The following is a 16,029-nucleotide window of genomic DNA, read 5'->3' as shown; positions in this document are numbered from 1 at the left end:
GAGTTCGAGGCCAGCCTGGTCTACAAAGCAAGTCCAGGATAGCCAAGTCTACATAGAGAAACCCTATCTTGAAAAACAAACAAACAAAAAATGATGTTGTCTATTGGTTTGCTGTATATTTCCTTTATTATGTTTAGGTACGTGCATTGTATCCCTGATCTTTCTAAAACTTTTATGATGATTTTGTCAAAGGCTTTTTAGCATTTAATGAGATAATCATGTGTTTGTATTTTTTTCTTGCAGTTTGTTTATATAGTGGATTACATTGATGGATTTTCATATGTTGAACCATTACTACATCTCTGGGATGAAGCCCACTTGATCATTGTGAATGATGTTTTTGTTGTGTTCTTAGATTTGGTTTGCTAGTATTTTTTTTGAGTATTTTTGCATCAATGTTCATGAAGGAATGTAAATTTCTCTTTCTCTGTCAAGTCTGTGTGGTTTAGGTATCAGGGTGACTCTGGCCACATGTTTCTATTTGTGAAATAGTTTGAGGAATATTGGTGTCAGCTCTTCTTTAAAAGTCTGGTAGAATTCTGCACTGAAACCATCTGGTGTTCAGTTTTTGTTTTTATTGGTATTGTTGTTTGTTAGTTTATTTGTTTTGCTTGGGAGACTTTTAATACTGCTTCTATTTTCTTAGGAGTTACGGGTCTATTTAGATAGTTTATCAGTTCTTGATTTAACTTTTATAAGTGGTATCTCTCAAGAAAATTGTTCATTTCTTTAGATTTTCCAATTTTGTGGGGTGCAGGTTTTTCAAGTAAGAACTAATGAATCTCTGGATTTCCCCATTGTCTGTTGTTATGTCTCCCCTTTAATTTCTGATTTTATTTAATTTATTTTATTTTCATAGAGTCATTTCTGATTTTATTAACTTAGATATTCTCTCTCTGCCTTTTAGTTAGTTTGGCTATGGGTTTGTGTATTTTGCTGATTTTCTCAAAGAACCAACTCTTTGTTTCATTGAGTCTTTGTATTGTTCTCTTTATTTTATTATATTGATTTCAGCCCTGAGTTTGATTTTTTTCTGCCATCTGTTCCTTTTGGGTGTATTTGCTTCTTTTCTTCTAGAGATCTTCAGGTGTCCTGTTTAGTCATAGTATGAGATCTCACAGATTTCTTTATAAAGACACCTATTGCTATGAACTTTACTCTTAGCACTGTTTTCATTGTGTCCCATAAACTTGTATATTCATTTTTATTGAATTCTAAAAAAAGTCTTTAATTTTAAAATTTCTTCCTTGACCTAGTGGTCATTGAATAGAGTGTTGTTCACTTTTCATCAGTTTATAGGCTTTCTGTTGTTGAAGTCCAGCTTTAGTCCATGGCGGGCTAATAAGATACAGGCATTATTTCAATTTTCTTGTGCCTGTTTAGACATGCTTTGTGATCCACTATATGGTCAATTTTGGAGAAGGTTCTGTGAGGTGCTGAGAAGAAAGTATATTTTTTTTTGTATTAGAGTGACATGTTCTATAGATATCTGTTAGGTCCATTTGAGTCATTACATCTGTTAGCCCCATTATTTTTTTGTTTACTTTCTGTCTTTATGACCTGTCCATTGGTGAGAGTGGGTTGTTGAAGTCTATTAATGTGAGAGGTTCAATGTGTATTTTAAGCTTTATTAATGTTTCTTTTATAAATGTGAGTGTCCTTGCATTTGGGGCATAGATAATTCAGAACTGAGATGTTGTCTCGATGGATTTTTCCTTTGATGAGTATGAAGTGTTCTTCCCCATCTCTTTTGATTAATTTTGGTTGAAATTCTATTTTGTTAGATATTAGAATGGCTACTCCAGCTTGTTTCTTGGGTCAGTTTGCTTGGAAGCTATTTTTCCAGCTCCTTACTCTGAGTTAATGTCTATATTTGAAGATGAGGTGTGTTTCTTGTATGCCCAGAATGATGGATTCTGTTTTGGCATCTATCCAGTTAGCTTGTATCTTTTTATTGGGGGAATTGAGTCCATGTTGAGAGAGATTAATGACCATTGCTTGTTAATTCCTGTTATTTTGAAGTTGGTGTTGGTGTGTGTGTGTGTATGTGTGTGTGTGTGTGTGTGTGTGTATGTGTGTGTGTGTGTGTGTGGTTTCTTTTTGCTTATTTTGTTTCTTTTGGGTGTAGTTAACCTCTTTGGGTTGGAGTTTTCCTTCTAGTATCTTCTGTAGGGCTGAATTTGTGAATAGATATTGTTTAAATTTGGTTATGTCACAGAATATCTTGTTTTCTCCATCTATGGTGATTGAAAGTTTGGCTGGGTATAGTAGTTTGGGCTGGCTTCTGTTGTCTCTTAGAGTCTGCAAGACATCTTCCCAGGCCCTTCTGGCTTTTACAGTCTCTGTTGAAAAGTCAGATGTAATTCTGATAAGTCTGCCTTTATATATTACTTGCCTTTTTTCCCTCGCAGCTTTTAATATTCTTTCTTTGTTTTAAACATTTAGTGTTTTGATTATTATGTATTGGGAGGGCTTTCTTTTCTCATCCAATCTAATTGGTGTTCTGTAAGCTTCTTATATGTTTATAGGCACCACTTTTCTTTCTTCCCTTTTTTTCTCTCTCCACCCTTTCTTCCTTTCTTTCTTTTTTTTTCTTTTTTCCCCTTCCTTCCTTCCTTCCTTCCTTCCTTCGTTTCTTTTTTGGGACAGGATTTCTTTATGTAGCCTTGGCTGACGTGGACCTTGATGAAACCTGGCTGACCTTGAACTTGGAGAGATCAACCTGCCCTTGCCTCCTAAGGGCTGGATTAAAGGTATGCACTACATGACAGCTACAACTGTTCATTAATGTAGCATAAATATGATGAAAAAGATAAAATATAATTGTGACTGTAAATTTTGAACTGTGTTGTGTGTTAAGTGAAATGTTTTGGCTTTTGGTTGTTGTCTTATTTTACTTTAGGTAGGGTTATCTAGGGGTAGGGTTATCTATTTTTTACTTATTGGCCTCTACTATCTGTGACTTCCTTTTTAAAGTATAGATAGTTAATCCTTGAATAAGGCATGCATACGTATAGGAGCACTACTCTCCTATGGTCTACCATCCACATAGAACTTCTGGATTTTCCCAAAACAAAATTACTAATGTTTGCTATTGACTGGAAGTCTTAAAATACCATGAGTGTCCGTTAACACATGCTTTGTATTTTTATGTATATTTTGCTAGCCTGTTATCCTAGCCATTTTTGGGGCTGTGGCGGAGAATCTCAAAGTGTGTGATTATTTGACATTGGTTAACAGTCTATGGCCAGACCACCCCGGAAACATACCCAATTTTATCTGGTCTTGGAAGCGAAGCGGGATCTGGCCTGGTTAGTACTCAGACAAGAGATTTGGTTAACAGCTAGCGACTTAGTGCTTGTTGTTGGATAGTTAGACCATTCCAAGCCACAGTGTTCCTGTCAACATGACATCTAAGGTTAAGGATCAGATCAGATGGTAGTTGCATACTAGTTTATCAGTACCTTGAACACAGTGTCTAGTGAGCATTACTGATCTTGGTTCTAATGTCACGTAGGAAGAAGGTTAATAAGAAGGCAGGGTTTATGAGTAAGAGACTTGAAGGTCCGAAATGAAAGGAACTTATTTAATTTTATTACTCATGTTTTCTTCTCTTCTATGTCCAACTAGTTGTGAAATTCTTTTGACTCCCTTTCCCTTTGTGGTCTCAGAATTCTGACCTGTCATTCTCATCCCAACTGCTGTCACCTCTAATGTTTGTGGTAAGTGTAAAAGTCACACCTGTGTGACTTTGATCATGTTACTGCCTTTTTGAAAACTGTTTTCTGTTTTTCTATTGACATGTCTTGACCCAGGAGTTCACAAGTATGCAAAGTCTCATCCAAGTGTAGTTTCCTTTCTGCCTCTGAGTGCTTGTTCTGGTAAATTCTGTGTTGTGGTCATTCATTTGAGAATCCTGCTCTGAAATTGAACCAATAGTTTTGTTTCTCATTTAGTCAATAGAATAGTTTGTTTTTTCTGCATCCTCGGAGTCCTGTGTTATCCTTCTTACATCTTCCAGTGACAATCAAATATCTTTGTCTCCTCATTCCCTAAAGCACTGCTTTCATTTGGTCTTTCATGCTTCTACATGGTACTGTGGTGGTGTATATGCTCTGTCATCAGTATATGATAGTTCTGTGAGGACAAGAACAGTGCTTTGCTTATGTTTGTGCTTTAAACTTATTAGGGTGAGTCTTATCTATAGGACATGCCCAGCAAATCTTTCTTCCCTTTGGGCAGTGGTTCTCAACCTCCCTAATGCTGTGGCCCTTTAATACAGTTCCTCATGTTGTGGTGACTCAGCCATAAAATTCTTTCTGTTGCTACTTCATAACTGTAGATTTTGCCACAAATCTTAATGTAAATATCTGATATGCAGGATATATGCAATCCCTGTGAAAGTGTTGTTTGACTCTCAAGAAGCCTCCAGCCACAGGTTGAAAATCACTCACTGCCTTAGGAGAAAAGCCAGTGACTCTACTAACATCCACAGTTGCACAAAAGCTAACCATCTAAGTGTATTTGCTATAGTGTTTAATAAAAACTGGGAACTTATATCAAGGATTAGCTGTGCTTCATAAATATGAAAATGCAGTTATTTTTCACACAATACTGGGATTTCCCCCAAACACTTCAATTCCTGGCTTGGTCAGTGTTTAGTCTCTTGCTATGTGGCAATTAATCCATGTTTGGTCTTTATAAAAATTGGTATCTGGGTAGGGGTTTGAAGTTTACGGCCTGTATTGTCCTTGGCTGGTGCCAAATATAGTTTGAGCAGGACCCCTGGGCCCAAATCTGCCTATCATAATGTTCTTCTTGTAGGTTTCTAGGATCCTCTGGATCCTTCAACTTTGCCATTCTCCCATGCTTCTCTCATCTAGAGTCCCAATAGGATGTCCTCCCCTCTGTCCCAGTTTCCTAGTTAGTGAAGACTTTCATGGGACATGCCCCTTGGGCTAATATGCAGATATAAGTGAGTGTACACCATTTGACTCTTTCTGCTTCTGGGTTAATTCACTCATTATGATCATTTCTAGTTCAATCCATTTGTCCACAAATTTCGGGAATTCCTTGTTTTTAATAGCTGAGTAGTATTCCATAGTGTAAATGTACTACTCAGAGGAAGGAGAGCAGGCTACCCAGAAGAGACCTGATACCCTATGAGCATATACAGGGGGAGGAAGTCCCCCTCAGTCACAGTCATAGGGGAGGGGAGTAAGGGGAAAATGGGAAGGAGGGAGGAATGGGAGGATACAAGGGATGGGATAACAATTGAGATGTAATATGAATAAATTAATAAAAAAAGGTAGAGAAAACAAAAAAAAACTGATATCATGGGATCTGGAGACATGGCTTTGTGGTTAAGAGCATTGGTTGTTCTTCCAGAGGACCCAGGCTTGATTCTCAGCATCCTCGTGGTGGTTCTCAACCATCTGCCACTCCAGTTCTAGGGTATGTGATGCTTCCTCTGATCTTTGAGGGCACCAGAAACATACACAGTGCACACACACTTTATATATAAATATATATGTGCAAAACATCTGTACACATAAAATAAGGTAAATAAACCAGATTAAACACCTGGTACCAGAGATCCGAGATTTCTAATTATTCAGGATAAGTCTGAGTAATATAATCTTTTTTTCTTTTGTTTAGTGTAATACTTAAGTGCCTGATGTAGGGAGAAATAAGAAGACTATTTAAAGAGTAATATTGGGGAAACCTGAAACTGAATGTTGGCCATGTAGTTTCCTAATGGTACAATTGAAACCATTTTCTTCAGGAAGAAGAGAGATGGAGTCTGCACACAGGTTTACATGGAAATGAACATGTTTAAAGTAGTTTACAATGGACTTAGCTATTTGAACCTGGGGTAGATGATCGCTGTAGGCATATCATTTTTAAAAATTATGTGTAATTTCACAACCTTCCACATGGTGGCAGGAAATCCTTATGTATAGAAAGACTTACAACCCAATGTCAGAAAACTTTCAGTTTTAATGTGTATTCGTCCATCCTATTCCAAGTACAGTATCCATGAATTGTTTAAATTAGGTATGCTGTTGCCATTCTCCATATCTTACGTGAATTTACTGACTTTAAAATGAAGTTTCTCTTCCTATGTCTTCTATGTAGTTTAATGCATTTCAAAGGGTTCACTGAGTATCCCTGAATAGCATTTTATGTAATTGTTTTAGTAAATTAGGCTAGGAGAAATCAAGAAGTTATTGTTATCTCTAGACAAATATATAAAAACTAATGTGTGAAATAATTTTATTTTAAAAATTAATAATTGATTCATTGTGATCGTTTATGTTGTTACCTAGAATTTTGCATAGCCATTTACGGTTTCATTACTACTATTTTTTCTTTGCCTTTTTACTCTTGCATTATTGTCAAAGTCTTCTTTATATTTTTCTAGTCTTAACTAAAGAAATTAATCCATTCAGTATATCTTTATATAAATGCTCATTATGTGTTAGAGACCACATAGACGCTGATAACTGCAGGTAATAACAAACAAACAAACAAACAACAACGAAACCAAGAAAGGGCTGGCAGAATTGCGCAGTGGACCAAGGCATCTGTGCTTAGGACTGACAGACGGTGTTTGATCTGAAATCCACAAGAGGGCAGGAGAGAACCAGATCCGGAGAGCTGTCCTTTGATGTCCACATGCCCAACACAGACAGATAGACAGACAGACAGAGACACACATACACACTAATAAGTAATTAATTAAAAAAAAATACAAAAAAAGCAAACCCTAATAAGATAGGGGCCTTTGTTTGTTTGTTTGTTTTTAGATTTATTTTTATTTGTGTATGTGAGTGTACGTGCATGACTGTCCAGGAGAGGTGTCACATCCTGGAAGCTGGAAGTTCAGGCAGTTGTAAGCTGCCCTGCCCGGATGGATGCTGGAAACTGAAATCCAGTAGAGAGCAGCCAGGGCCATCAATTCCTGAAATATATTTTCAGCCTCGAGTCTCTGTTTCCTGGTGTTTCCAGTATTGTACGGTGCATACCTACTAAACGTAAAATGTATTTGAGTTAATTTTTGTCATGCTTCTGGAACAAAAAAGTTTCTATAAAAAATTTAAGAGTGCACAGCATTTACATGGGCAGAGCAGATTGTTAGAGTATGAAGTTAAGAATGATTTGGTGACCAAGAAAAAAATGTCAGATTAGAGATTTAGGAAATTTCTGGAAAATGTCAAATAAATTATTCTTTTTTCCCCTGTTTTTGAATACTAGATGGTAGTGATCTAGATTATAAATAGAAAAATAAGACATTGGTCACTTTTAGTCAGTAGTATTTTGGCATTTTTCAATGTGCTTAATGTTTCGCTTTTTTTAAAAACAGTATTTTTATTCTTTGAGGATTTTATACAATGTATTTTGAACATATTTGCCCACTGTCCTAGCCAGTGTTCCATTGCTCTGAAGAAACATCAGGACCAAGGTAACAGCTACACAGGAAAGCACTTAATGGGAGCTTGCTTATAGTCCATTATCACCACAGTGTGAGCATGGCGGCACACAGGCACACGCGGCGCTGGAGAAGGAGCTGAGAGTTCCACATCTGGAGTCACAGGCAGAGACTCTCCCTTTTGAAACTGTAAAACCCACCTGCAGTGACCCACGTACTCCAGCAAGGCTACACCTCCTGATCCTGTCAGTACCCCTGGTGACCAGGTGTTCCAATCTGTGAGCTATGGGAGCCGTTCTCACTCAACCCTTCCCCAGCTGTTTTCATAGCTGTCCCCTTGACCCTCCCCACAAAAGCATCGTCTACTCACATGTTTGAAAAACTTACCAATTGATACTTGGGCTTTGTTGTTAGAACTATAATATACTTATTTAGAGTGATTATTGCTGAAAGTAAAATTTCAAGTTATGAAAACATATCTGGGTACTTTATAGCAAAAACTTATGATTACATGACCATTGTAAAAAGAACATAAAATAACTACCCATAGGCCACAGTACTGTAGTTTCACCTGTTCATGTCTCTAAAGCTATTTCTTTTTTTCCTATGAAATATACCTTTTACAATATGGTTATATATTTTAAAAATTCTTAAATTGCCTGTAGTCTTTTTTGAAAATACATTTTTTTTTTTTTTTTTTTGCTTGACAGAAAATTGGCCTCCATAGGGGTACTGAGACAGGCAGAGAATCTCAGGGAAAATTCTGCTCAGTAGAAGTTTTCATATCAGTTTCTTTTGTATCTTTAAGTGTATTAAATATTTAAACCTAAATGTTTTTACAGGCACTATCTTTTTGTCTCCAGTTGGATGATGTTTCTATGCAAGTTTTGTACAATTTGTCCAACCAGTTGTCTCTACTTAGGATGCTTTGCCAGAGTCAGATGCTCCAAATCATGTACCCTTACAGTTTTCTTCCACCTTGACATCAATGTGAGCATGTTCCCGTTTAAGCAGGAGCCCCTTCCCCGCTAATACTACTCCCAGAGCCTGGATGCTCAGTGTCTGAATTTTTCAAGATGAGGCCTTATAGACTGTGCCTTCATGACTGGTTGTTCCCAGGCAGTGACTGTGAGTCTCCAGTTTACAAACTTTCCCTTAAACACTGTTGAAATCCACAGCCTTTGTTTCTTCATTTGTCCAATACTTTAAGTAATGGTGACTGATGTGAAAAAAATGCATCTTGAATTTAGGGTGCTAGATTCCAAAAAAGCCCAGTCTCATTGTAGGCCCTTTAGGTTTACCTGCACATGAGTTGCACAGCTATTGTAGGGCCCACCACCACACTGAAGAACTTACACCTCACTGCAGTCCTGGTGTAAAATCTTGACAGGTTACTTGGGCTGTAATAGACATTAAGGAAGGTGTCAGTTCAACGACAGCTTGTTTGGGGCTGTGACAGTTTGGGTACAGTATGAATTATACATATAGTGCAACTCAGATGAAATACATTCCTCGCTGAAGGCTCTCAGCTTAGTGGGAATATTGCTACTTCCTTTGTCATTCTTCTTTAAGTGTCTTGGTGTTATCACTTTAAAACCAAATAATTTTGCCTTCACTGCTGAACTTATAAAAGCTAAATTTACAATAGCATTAAGAATACTATTTTTTTTAACGAATACTATTTCTAACAGCTTTATGGTGACACATAAGATTGATAAAAGACATCAAGATATTCTTAGAGCCAATTAATTGACTTTTTATTTAAAGCATTTTGTACCACTGATACAATATATCACTTAAATGTTTTCCACATGGCTTTTTTGCTACCAATTTAACAATTATTGTTTTTTATATGTGCACATACACACAAATCAAAGATAACATGAGTGAAGTTAACTTAGATGAGAAGCTGTAGGTTGATCTGATGTTTAAGATTCTGTTTCCCAGTATAGCATATATACTTTCCTGGTATCTGTACTTTGGTCTGTGGTGGTTGTGTAGCTGGTATGAGTAGCTGCAGATGTTGCATCTCCCCAGGAAGTGCTTTGTTACACAACAGTAACTGTACATGATGACTGTGTACAGCCTTAGAGTAACTCTAAGTTACCTTTAAAGTAAATATGATGCTTAGTAGATATGTGTGTATTCATTTGTATGTGGTGAGTGATTTTGCAGTATACTGCATATCTATCATGAAATGTTTAGTAATAGAGATTTAATACTTTCTATTCAAGATAAACCTTTTTGGTTAGCTCATTATGAGTGCCAAAAGAAGCACAAAATTAGAAGCATTATTAAATGATAAGTAAATAGTTACAAATTTGCATCCTATATCAAATGACAAAATTATTGTCTGAGGAACAAAGTCTTTATTGTACTTACTTTCTTGCATACTCTATTTGCCTTACATATTTTACATGTACTTTCCCATGCTTCTGTGCAATTCACTCACTGGCTGCTTTGTATGTTTTATGGGTCAAAACATATTATAGCACGCATGCCTCGGACAGTCGCCCTCAACTGTAGGTCGTGGTCCCTTTTGAGGAGCACATGACCCTTTCACAGGGGACACCTAAGACCATTGGAAAACACAGATGCTTACATTACAGTTCATAACAGTAGCAAAATTACAGTACTGATGTAGCAACAAAAATAGTTTTATGGTTGTAGGTCACCACAACATGAGGAACTGTATTAAAAGGTTGCAGCGTTAGGAAGGTTGAGAACCAGTGGCTGTAGAGGCTCAAGGGCAAGGTGCTGGCATTGCCATGGCCCTGGAAGGACCTTCAGGTATGTGAAGTCTCAAGAGTGGAGATGCGCTGGTGGAGTTGGGGGCCATACTTGAGACAGTAACTGATTTTAAAAGAGAGTTAGTATAGGAACTCTAAATTTTAGCATTCAATATAAAACTCAAATATATTATGTCATGTGAATAATTCTCTATAAACCAGAATATGATTGTTACATAATTCAACACTTGATAGCAATGAATTTTCTAAAGAGAGATATGTGCTATGGTTTTATGAATAAACTACTAGATCTTTTTGTTTGTTTGTTTTGTTGTTGTGTTGGTGTTGGTATGTGGTGTTGAGTATTGGACCCAAGGCATCTCACATCCTTACCCTTGTCTTGTTTCTGGTTTCCATGGAAATGCTTTGAATTTTTTTCCATTCATGATAATATTGGTTATACCTTTGTTATGTATGGATGTGCCTTCTAAGTAACACTAAATTTCATCAAGATGAAAATCTAGATTAACCACTGTAGAGCTATGGTTTGCTGTGGTCAACATTAACCGTGATGAGACGTGCGTTGACCACCTGCACATTTTCTTTGGTGAAGTGTCTGCTCCTAGTTTTCATCCTCTTTTCTAGATTGTTTTTTGCTGTCCAGATTTTTACATGTTGAATTTCAGTCCTCTGTGTATGAGGTGTGAATTGCTTTCTCCTCAGTTTGCTTTTCGTTCTCTTAAAAGGAGTCTTTCTAGAGCAGACGTTTTTAGTGTTGATGGTGGGGCTTATCAGGTTTGTCTTCCATGGATCAGGCTTCTGGATGTCAAGTGTATCAACTTTTCATTTGCCTTGAAGATTTGCCACTTGTTCTTTTCTGGATAGTTTTATAGGCTTACATTTTATGCAGTTCATTTTGAATTAATTTGTGTATAGTACAGAGTTTAGTTCAAAGTTTTTAGCTTTCCTCCTCTGGATGTCCGGTTACTTTGGTCTCACTTGTTGAGAAGGCTGTTTCTTTTGCACCAAATTGCTTTTGTAACTTAGTACAAAGAGTAGTTAATTTAGACAAAACAAAATTAATCCTGTTCCTCAGTTTGTCTCAGTAATCGTGTGTTAAGTGCTCAATAGTCATATGGGTTATGGGCACTCCTCCATTGGACCTCTGAACTGATCTGTTTATAGGCCAACTCCTTATCTTTTAATTTTAAATTAAATTTGAGGTTAGCATACATACAAAATAGTGTATTTCATTATGATACTTTGACAGGTGTCATTAAGCTTTGTTATCATTTGTTCCCTCCCAGCCTACCCACCGCAGTCCATGCCCTCTGTTCCCCTCTTGCCGGTTCCCTTTGTTTCCCTTCCAGTTCCTTTAGGCTTAGGTTAGATGGCACATTGTTCTGGAGACCTTTTCTACCCTGTGTCCCGTCTCTCAGCTAAATGTTCCCATCGAACCCTGTGTTCATTTCTGTTCATGGCAATTATTATATACTCATTCCTTTCATTATTCGTTGGTGGTAATTGCTTTCCCCCTTGTCTGCTGCACCACTAAATTATAAGCTGCTTTGAAGCAGAAGTTGTGAGATCATTTTGTATCCCTAATATCTGACATTGAGAGTACGCACAGTAAATAATTGTTGACGTGTGCACAATAGTGCCACATCTCTCTGTGTTTATGGTGACTGTTGACATTTTCTAGAATTGTTATCTCCATACTTGTTAAGCATATATCATTTATGTGAACAGTTATTATTGTTTTATAAATTCTGAAATGTCAAAGATTAATATTCACTAGAGGGAAGAATTACTAACAATAGTGAATATAAATTTACATTCTCAATATTTCAGAATGGATGAGTGTTGTTACTGTGTGTTTGTGTGCATGTGTTTGTGCAGGTGCACATGCATGTGTGTCTGGAGGGCGGAAGTGGATAGCACAGTGCCTTTCCCAGTTCTCTGCCTTAGGTTTTTTTTTTTTAATTTTAATTTTTATTATTTTACACATAAGGATGTTCTGTGTGCTTTTATATCTATGCACCACTCTCATGTGTGGTGTCTGTGGTAGCCAGAGGAGTACATCAGACCCTCTAGAAGAGATGGGAGTCTATCTTCCAGGCCCTCTGTGAGAGCAGCCAGTGCTCTTAACCACCCATCCGTGTCTCCAGCCTTTGACTGAACATGGGTCACGCGTTTCGGCAGCTGGCTGGCCACTGAGCTCATATACCATTCTGTTCTCTCCCTCTCTAGGACTGAGTGCTGTTCTGATTGGCTTTCTGCACCCCCCCCCCAGCCCCCATGTGGGTTATGTGGGTTTTGAGAGGGGATAGAACTCAGTTCCTCATATATAAGCAGAAATTACTGACTGAGTTATCTCCCCTGGAGACAGGTTTTTTAGATCTGATTATATAGCCATTAAAAAAAAAATAGTCCAGCACGCATGTGAAGAGTTTGTCTTGACTCAGCATTGATACATTACTCTTAACTACAGTTCATTAATTCACTGCCTGGTTTTTACCTCTTTATCTTCATAATCCCATCCAGGAGACCACATTAGATTTAGCTGTCACGTCCCCTCAGCCTCCTCTGAGCTGTGATAGTTTCTCAGGGTTTCCCTGTGTTTGACGACTTTGATAATCAAGGAGCACTATTCAGTTATGGTTTATAGAATGCCTTCTTGTTGGCATTTTCTGACATTTTTTATCATGTTTGTAGGAGCTGCGGTGTTTGAAAAGACCATAGATGTAAGATACCATTCTCCTCATGATATCAAGGGAACATGATTGTCAATGTTTTTACCTTGTTAATAAGCTTATCTTGGTGGTTGGACAAGTGTCTGTCTTCTGTTATCTTTATCTTTTTTTGGTGCTTATATTAATCATATCGTTTTTTATCAAAAGGTGTGTGTGTGTGTGTATATGAGACAGATTTTGACTACATAGTCTAGGGTTATCTCAAACTTTCAATCCCCCTGCCTCAGCTTCTCCAGTGCTGCAGATTGTTCAGGATAGTTATCTTTTAAGGCTACTTTTTCGTTTTGTTTTCAGTTCAGTTAACCTAGATGGTATGAGTTGTAACTCATTTAACTGACTGCCAGGTGATAACACTCTCACATAGCCATGTCTACAGATACGATTAATACAAGCACCAATAGAGATAAAGGTAACGGAAGATAGACACTTGTCCAACCATCAGCATAAAGTGATTTCTGTAAGAAAACTCAGTGTGCAGACTGTGACATAAACCCTGGTCTATTTGCATACGTTTAAGGGTAATTGCTTTATTTCCAAAAAAGTTCTTCCCCAATCCCATTTCAAAAAGCTCTTTAGCTTTGACAAAGTTTTTAGGAATAGATCATTTTGTTTTCACTTTTATTTCACTTTGTAGAAATTTGATTTAGATAGTTTTCTGAAAATTTTTATAAATGAGGCATATATCTACATGTTTTGACAGATTCCTATTGTTAACATATTAATGAGTGGACTTTCTATAAGGCAGTACTTGGGTAGTCTACGCTTTCATGTGTTTGTTAAAATAACTTTTATTAAAATGCTTTAATTATCATCTGTCTCTGTCTACTAAACTAGGCCTAGTCCTGGAAGCTTCTAGCCTACATACAATCTAATCTAGGCCTAGAATGTTTTCAGCCTCTGAGACTTCTTGCTGAATAAACTCATCCTTTCTAGTTCCTTCTGAACTCTGGCTGCTGGTTCAACTCAGCTGTTTTGGCTCAAAACTTCTCTCCAAGGTGACTGATTCAAACTGACTTCTCTCAGCTTCAGACTGAATCGCTGTGCTTGGCCTCAAACTAACTCTAGTAATCTGTTCTAATCTTCTGGCTCCTTCTTCTCTGGCTCATACTTTCTTGACCTGTGTCTAGCTTATTCTCTCTTCAGCCTGTCTCTGTGAAACTGTCCTGGTTAAAACTGCCCCCCTCTCCTCTCTCTCTGCATTGCTCTCTCTTAAGTTGTTTCTTTTTCCTCTCCTCATGAGAATTGGGCATATTATATTCTGTCAAATTGTTCTCTGATTCATCACTTTGTCTGCCTCTTAATTAGACATCACTTTTAAACATGGGTGCTTCTTTCTGCAGACTAACTTACCTTCATTGTTTGGGAAGAAAGGTGTGTGCTAAGGGCATGTCTGTGTTCCAGCCAGAGTAACCATGTTCCTGGATAAAAGTGAGGATATGCATGGTATGCATTGTCTTTACTAATTTCAATCTTTGTAGATTACTTGCTTTCTTTAACATTCTGAAAATTGAAAACACTCTAATTCTACTAAATGCTAAATATTAAAATAATGGTAATATATTACAAAATGTAGTAATTATGTTTTAATGCAACTTAGACATGAAGAAATGTCATATTTTATAGTATGGTGTGGCACCATAGATCAAGAGAGTTGGTATTTTATGTCTGACAGATCTGTTTGCTTCCTGAGTTGTTTTTGTTGGATCTGTGTGTGATGTTTCAGCAGTTTTGTGAGGCTGTTACTGTGTTGCTGAAGCGGATGGATTTAGGACGAAGTGCAGGTGTGGATCTTTTCCCATTGTACTTCAAATTTTAAAATGGTAGATTTCTCTTTGGCTTAACTTCCTATTGTTTTAAGTGTATTGATCAAGGCTGTTCTCTTATTTTACAGTTCCCATTGGAAGCCTTATCATTCATGAGAATAATTGCTTAGACTTGAATGCAATTTGCATAGATTTCTATTGGCTGGTTTGTGTTTAGCTTAAAAATCTGTCCATAGTTACTTTTTCTCCCAGTAAATCCCCACATGATATTATGGCTCAGAGAAATAAACATTCTAGAAAACTTAAATTTGAATGTATACTTCCCATACTTATTTACTGGTTTATATTATGAAATTTTAAATTAATGGGGTGTGGCCAACATATATTATAAAAACAATTTATTGACAAAATGAAGTCCATATATGTGGCTTTCCTTTAATGTATTTGTTAATTCAACAGTATAAAGGACATCTGTTTGCTGAAATGCCAACAGAACATAGTATAAAGAAGTCATTTATTTTCTGTTAACAAGTTCCTTTCCTAGCATAAATGCACGCCTGTCCTCCAGGTTTTGTAGTTCCTTTTACACTCTTATTAGTTCCAGCTTCTTTAGCAATCCCAAAAGTCTGGCTGGATTATAATGATAAAATATTAATCTACTATTAAGAGTGCATTGTAGATATTTAGGTAGCTTTCTGTGATGAATCTTTTCTAAGCAGTGGCTCTGGACTCAACTCCTAAAGGCTTTTAGAAATGGAAGCATGGCGTTAGATTCTCAGAAACACATAAGCCTTCTGGTCTGCAGCCTTTCATGCCATTATTTTTGGTGAGACTGGTGTTGGTTCCTAACAGTTGTCCCTTGCTCCAGGCAGCAGTGACATTTATATGCTTGACATGTTTTTCACAGAACCGCGCAGTAGCTCCCTTCAGCATTGGGAAAGTTCCAAGGAAGAGAGAGAAAGGCAGTCCTTTTATCCTGGCCCAGTGCAGCCACCAAACTGGTCAGAGCAGACAACTCCGGTTCTCTGAGAGTAAGGTCTGTTGTAATTTCCTTGGTATTGGGTACCTGTGTCTGGAATGGGGCGTGGGGATGTCTTTGAAGTTCTCCGGTTCTCTGAGGATCCTGGGAAGGGATCAGACTTAGAGCGTCACAAAGCTTCAAGATTCTGCTATTTCTAGCTGACTAAATACTTGATTTGGTAAGCTTTCCATTAGTTTCTAGAATTTTGAGAAAGTGCATTTTGATAGTGTATGGCTGTTTTCTTATTGCTCTGTGGAGAGAAAGAGGGCCCGTCAAAATCCTCTGCCTTGCCATTTTTGCTGATAGAGGTTTTTCTATGGGCATAGTTCTG

At 37.3% G+C, this 16,029-nt stretch overlaps 1 protein-coding gene and 1 long non-coding RNA gene across 2 annotated transcripts in view; both read left to right on the top strand.

The window, feature by feature from the left end:
- The window catches only part of SDHAF3 (succinate dehydrogenase complex assembly factor 3), an 82,434-nt gene that overhangs the window by 11,369 nt on the left and 55,036 nt on the right, over window positions 1-16,029 (top strand). The gene's annotated exons all lie outside the window — the stretch shown is intronic.
- LOC311598925 lies at window positions 2,645-14,303 on the top strand. The gene is made up of 3 exons (XR_014779709.1): window positions 2,645-2,753; window positions 3,631-3,722; window positions 14,255-14,303. It is a non-coding gene; the product is annotated as an uncharacterized lncRNA (long non-coding RNA).

The sequence above is a fragment of the Acomys minous genome, assembly GCF_964271855.1.
Source record: "Acomys minous genome assembly, chromosome: 6".
In the NCBI taxonomy this organism is placed as follows: domain Eukaryota; kingdom Metazoa; phylum Chordata; class Mammalia; order Rodentia; family Muridae; genus Acomys; species Acomys minous.
This window is presented reverse-complemented; position numbering and strand designations above follow the sequence as displayed.